General features: G+C 62.6%; 1 protein-coding gene across 1 annotated transcript in view; it reads left to right on the top strand.

The window, feature by feature from the left end:
- Positions 1 to 286: 286 nt before the first annotated feature.
- The window catches only part of CNPY1 (canopy FGF signaling regulator 1), a 44,659-nt gene continuing 38,945 nt past the window's right edge, over positions 287 to 6,000 (top strand). Inside the window, exon 1 of the mRNA XM_043462481.1 lies at positions 287 to 308. The gene's annotated coding sequence lies outside the window, so the exon portion shown is untranslated. The remainder of the gene's footprint in view (positions 309 to 6,000) is intronic.

The following is a 6,000-nucleotide window of genomic DNA, read 5'->3' as shown; positions in this document are numbered from 1 at the left end:
TGTTTTACATGAAAACATAAAACGTATGTGGTTTATGAAAAACACAGGGGGCCAAAGGATAAGCAAAGGAAGCCTCAGTCTGGCTGTCTTTGAAAGTTCTGCGCGTCTCAGCCTGTGCAGAAGCGACCGAAGGAGGGGAGCTGTCCCAGCCCCGGGGACCGCGGGCTCGTGACTCTGCAGCTGGACGGGGGGCTCGGGGCGGGGGCCCTTCCGGGAGTAACGAGCGCTCCTTGCCTTGTTTAGCGTGCAGAGCGCTGATGGACGAAGTGGAGTACGACGTCACCAAGGCTCGGCAGGAGAAGACCAAGGTGGGCTCCTTCCGAATGAATCCTGACGGGACGCAGGAGAGGAGAAAGGTAGCGGAAAAGAAATTATGTCCCCGTGTATAATTGCGGGTGCGGGCAATTACCAGCCATTTATCCAAACAGCAGTTGGTCTTAATCTTCTAACCTTTCTCTTGTTCAGGGTATCAGCTCTAAATTGCTTCTGAGTCCTGGGGGACCCAAAGTAATCTTTAAGCTTGAAATTGAAGTCTCTCTCCCAGCACCTAAATTTTGTGTCTCGTCAAGTCGGAAGGCGTTCTGGCACTATTGTGCATCAGGATAAAAATAGCGCTTCCACGGTTCTTGGGCGAGGCCTGCAGGGGACCCCGAGCGGCTGCGGGGGCTGCCTAGGGACCTCGGAGGCTGAGCACCTCCCCCCGGCTCCCCACCCCTGCCGCCACGATCCGCAGATGATCCTCCTGGGGGTAAGGATGCGAGACCCATCTCTGAGACAGACCCAGTCACTCATCTGAGTGGAAAGATGGATATGCTTCCTCCAGGGATGCCCCCGGGAGGGACCCCCGCCCCGCCCCGTCCCGCCCCAGCCTGAGTGTCTGATGGCAGGGGTCTGAGGACCCAGGAGGGAGGGGCTAGATGGGGCCAGGGCAAACCTGGGCTCCTGTCTCCTCCCCCTACCCCGCACTCAGGTGGTAAGTGCCCAGACGAGTAAGCGATTTCACAGTCATCCTAAGCCAAACAAGGGCTTCCCTTGTGACTCAGTCAGTAAAGAATCTGCCTGCAATGTGGACTGACCTGGGTTCAGTCCCTGGGTTGGGAAGATCCCCTGGAGGAGGGCATGGCAACCCACCTCAGTATTCTTGCCTGGAGAATCCCATGGACAGAGGAGCCTGATGGGCTACAGTCCATGGGGTCGCAAAGAGTCGGACACGACCGACCGACTGACACACACAAGTGAATCAAGGCTGGAGAAGGTGTTGCACCACGTCACCCAACGTGCTCTGGGCTGAACGGAAGTTGGGTTTGGATTTCCTGTTGGTTTGGTCCAGCGCTTGGACAAATGGCCGAGGTGGGCCGTCCGCTTTTTCCACCTCTTTCTGGAGCATTTGCCCATCAGAGAGCGTGGGAGTGGGCTGGTCAAGGCCCAGCAGGACACTCTGAAGGGCGTCTTTAATAGATGTGTTGGGTCAGGAGCCACCCCGAGAAGGGCAGGGCCTTCCTTCCCACATCAACCCTTCTCCCATAATTTCACCAGGTAATTCACCAGAATGATCAGATAATTCTGATAACTCAGGTGCTTCCCCGGGAAGGACCATGACAACTTGCGTCACCGTGCACCCACGGCAGCTCCATTCATGCCGATTCCCCATGACAAGGTGGCCCCGGCGGCTACAGTGATCTGCGCGGGGGAGCAGCCCTGGCCCCTCCACCGGCCGCACCGTCTCCCACCGTCCAGCAGGGCAGCGAAGGTGTGTGTGCTGGGGCCAGTGCAGCCTCTGAAGTAAAGGGAGGGTCGCTACGGTAAAAGGTTAGACTGGGGGTTACCTGACCCGCTGCTGGTGCATCTGGGCCAGGACAGAGGAAGGAGCCTTTCTCTAAAGAATGACTGACCCAGGGGACACGGAAGGTCCCAGAGGAGGTGGCGGGGTGGGGACCTCGGGGAGCTGGCGGCTGTTTATTGAGAACCCCACCATGTCAGTCTTTCAGTGATTTCCCGTCCTGACAGCGACCTGCAGAATAAACCTGCTTTCTGATGACAACATGCAGAGCAGGTCAGCGGTAACCCAGGGTCCCGTGGAGACAGTGGGCCCCGTGGGGCTGGGCCGGGGCGCACCTGGGCCCTGCACCCTCCAAGCTCTCCCACTGCGTCCCTGGGGGTCTTCCCTGGGGTCCGTGCGGAGTGCCCCGAGCTCCCACGTGGACTCACCTCTAGCAGCAACAGGCTTCCTCATCCCACTTGGTTCTGCTCTGAGATGACCCACTTGAAACCACATTTTCAAAGTTACCGCAAACTGTCTGCTGAGCCCCGAGAGCCACCATTCCGGAGCGTCCATCCCTCGGGCCAAGGTGACCTCAGAGTCCCAGCAACCGTGAGCCCCACTGTCCTGGGGCATGATCAGCGGTCACGGGGTGAGGCCCCCCAGCTCCAGCCCTCCGCGCTAGAGCCGGACGCTCCAGGCCGGCACGGGGAGGCTCCACGGTGCCCGGAGAGGCTGGGCTTCCAGCCACTTGTCCTGGAACCGTGTGGCTTTGGGGTCAGGGCTGGCGGTCAGCCTCCCGGCCTCTGGCCCACATGAGGCCAGTGACCGCGGCGGCTCCCAGGCCTCACAGAAGCCAGCGGCCTTCCCTCCCACCCGCTTAGGAAACGCTCCCCGGCTTCAAAGCCCCGCTGCCATTTTCTCAGCCAGTCAGACTTGAAACGCAAGGCCTCGCGCGGTGTGAAGTCGGGGCCTCACCCGCCGCCTTGGACGCGGGCCTGGCGGGCCTGCGGCGGGGCTGGTGTGCAGCCATCTCTCGGTCCTTCTGCCGCAAGCAAGCGCGCAGCCTGTGTGTGCTCAACTTGGTGTTTGAGAAGCACGCGCGCACACACACACACACACACACACACACAAAACAAGCGTCCGGCGGGACTGGGCCTGCGCTCCGCTGGGAGAGGCCTAGACTCAGGGTGCGTCCCGACGCGCTGGCCAAGGGCGCGAGACCCACATCCTGCCTGTCCTGCTTTCTCGTTTCCTGGTTTGGTCCTGTTTCTCCAAGGACGGGGGAGCACTGACCTGCGTGCTGCGCCCTCCAAGCTGAGGGTCCGGGGGTGGTGGGGTGGGGGGAGACAGGCCTTCGTTGGAGGGAGGGGGAGGGCCCTGCTCAGAGGCCCGAGCTGGCATTTCCAGCGCGGTGTGGACTGTTTACGCACAGGTCCATGCCGCCTGCTCGGCCATATCCAGCCTGGCGCCGGGGAGGGCGGCGTGGCGGGAGGAACGTGGCCAGCTGCTCTGGGCTGGGTCACGCGTGGTGAGTGGGCTGCAGCCGGCCCTGCCCACCGTGCTCCATCCCCCGTGAAGGTGGGCTCAGAAGACGAGGCATGGGGGGGGCAGGCCCCGAGGGGCCACGTGTCCCCCAGACGGCAGCTCCTGCTGCCCCATCGCTGCCGCAGCCCGAGGACCAGGGTGTCCCGCGCGCCTCCCCCACGGCCTTTTCTCCGCCCTCCACACTCTGCAGAGGCAGCAGCGGGGCCTGTGCAGAAATCCACCCGCCTTGTGCCATTCCCTGACTCTTCCCGAGGGCATCCCAGCCGGGAAGCCGAAGCCCCTGGTCCAGGAGCCGGGGGAGCTTGGGAGACGTGCTCGGGGGCCCTGGGGAGCCTGTGCTAGGCTGCACCCGCTCCAGGAGGCAGGCCCGGCTCTGCGGGGCTAGGACCTGCCCTGGCCCCGCCCGCCAGCTGGACCCCCCTTGCTTTGGCTCTGCCGTGCCCCGTGGCCCTGGGTCAGCCTGGCCTTGAGCCCTGCTCCCCGCTTTCCTCTCTCAGCTCCGTACACCCCTGTGCAGGGCAGCCTGCCCTGGAGGCTGCTCGCTGGACCATGGACACCAGGACACGCCCCCTGCGTGGCCACTGTACGGTGCTGGGAGGTGGGGACATCCGGAGGGCCGGCCCTGGGAGGATGGGGTGGGACTCGGGTGGGGTCAGGTCAGGGTTGAAGTCAGGTTTGAGGTTGAGGTGGGAGATCAGGGTTGGGGTGGGAGGTCGGGGTTGGGGTGGGGAGCTGTGGCAGATGCGGCCTTTCCCGTTTCCCCGGAGGCTCCCACTGACTCCAGGAACCCTGCTCTCTCCTAGAGTTTTCTCCGGTGAGCAGAAAGGGGTAGACTGGGGGCGGGGCAGTGCAGGGAAGGGGTCCAGTACTCCTGCGTGCAGTACCTCTCAGGAGCGCTCCCCCCGCTCTGGACCAGCCCCAGTGGACTTGGGCCCCAGCCACCCCGGAAGATCCACCTTTACCTTCTGCCCCCACTTCCGCAGACACTGCCCCTGCCCCGCCCATGTTTGGAGAAGGGAGGGGAGGGGGCAATGACCCTCCAGTGAAACCCAGACCCAGACAGTTACCGTGAGGCCCTCTCAGGCAAAGTGCCCCTCTGGTCCCCCTCCCCAGGAGGGCCACCGGGCCACCATCAGCTCCCCACCCGGCGTGGTGGGCCGGGAGCCCTGGGGGAGAGGCCCCATTTTCTCTGAGTGGTAACCAAGCAAGGCCTGGACGGCGCTTTGCAGACTCAGTGGACAGCGGAGCCTGGGGTGCCCAGCCTGGCTCCGGGCCCCGGACCCAGGCAGGCCTGAGGGGAGGGGCGTGCAGTGCTGAGATGAGGAGAAGTCTCATTTGCTGGAACATCCTCGTGGCAGCACGGAGGCCTGTTTGCCAGCGAGATGAGAGGCTGAGTGTTGGACAGTCACGGGCCAGCTGGGGGACAGAGGGGAACTCAGTCCCCTACTGATGGTCAGACTGCGGGCCGCCCCCCAACCAGCGAGCCACCAGTCAGCACCCAGGGGTGAAACTGGCGTGGAAACATGTATGTGAAGTGTCAGAGTGCATCTTGACAAAGGAAGCTATTGTCTCCTGACACTTTATGTAAGGAATTGCATTGGAAAAATTGGGTCACGTCCCAAACATTGAGAGCCACGGCCCCAGATGGCCTTTCTCAGCATGGAACCGCAGCCTAAAGGTCTTTCATTCTGGAGGACTATTTGTACCCAAACAATGCCACAGGAATTGCTATTCCCCATGCGGAAACCAACAGAACCTCTCCTCCAGGGGTTACGGCAGAAAGCAGGGCTGGGTTTTGGTGGTCTGCGCTGTCCGTGGACCCAGGGACCAAGGCGGCCTGGGGGCGACGGTTGTCTCCCCAGCCCAGCGGGGGCCCCGGCAGCCTGGCTCCCAGCTCCCAGTAGCCGTAGCTCAGAGGTTATGCTCTGGCCCCGGGGCCACCCTGAGCCAGGATGCCTGGTGCGTGTTCAGCCCGCGCTGGGGGTGGTGGAGAGGAGGAGTTCTCAGATCTCAGAAGGGGGCAGCGTGAGCACGTGTGACGGCGGTGAGAGACGATCTGGCCTTCGTCCCCACTCCTGGCATCAGAGCTTGATGGTTTCAAGCTACTCGTTTCAAAAAGGCAGCCCTGGGAAGCGTTCAGCCTCGAACAATGGGCCAACCAGCTAAGGCAGCGTCTCCTGTCCTACACAGGAGATAGTCTGCATGCCGGTGGCCCCAGGGGTGAGTTTGGAGGCCCAGGGACCCCAGGGGTGACCGAGCCCCTTTCTGCCTTTCCTGTCTGCCCATCTTGGCAGAAAGAGAGCTCGGCCTGGTGGGCGGAATCTCCTCGTGGCCCCCAGTGAGCCACCCGTCTCCCCGTGTCACCCGTAGACAGCCCTCAGAACAGAAAAACAGAAAAGTGTTGCCTCAGGTTCCTTTTCAACAAGTGGGGAATTTGTCCAAAAGACCCCGACACCCCAGCCCCAAGACAGTCCGGATGGTATCTTACAGTCAGGACACCGTGAGGGAGTCCCCGGGAGGTCAGGCCAGCCCTGGGGTGGGGGCTGCTGCCTGAGGAGAGGAGGGGCGACAGAGGCAGTCTGTCAGCCTGAGGGTCGGGGGGCGGTGGTCTTGTGGCAGGTGGCCACCCAGCAGTCCACACTTCTGCCTTGTGCTGTGAGAGCGAGGGCTCAGAGACAGTGTGGAGACCCTAG

Source organism: Cervus canadensis, chromosome 3 (genome assembly GCF_019320065.1).
Source record: "Cervus canadensis isolate Bull #8, Minnesota chromosome 3, ASM1932006v1, whole genome shotgun sequence".
Taxonomy (NCBI): domain Eukaryota; kingdom Metazoa; phylum Chordata; class Mammalia; order Artiodactyla; family Cervidae; genus Cervus; species Cervus canadensis.
This window is presented reverse-complemented; position numbering and strand designations above follow the sequence as displayed.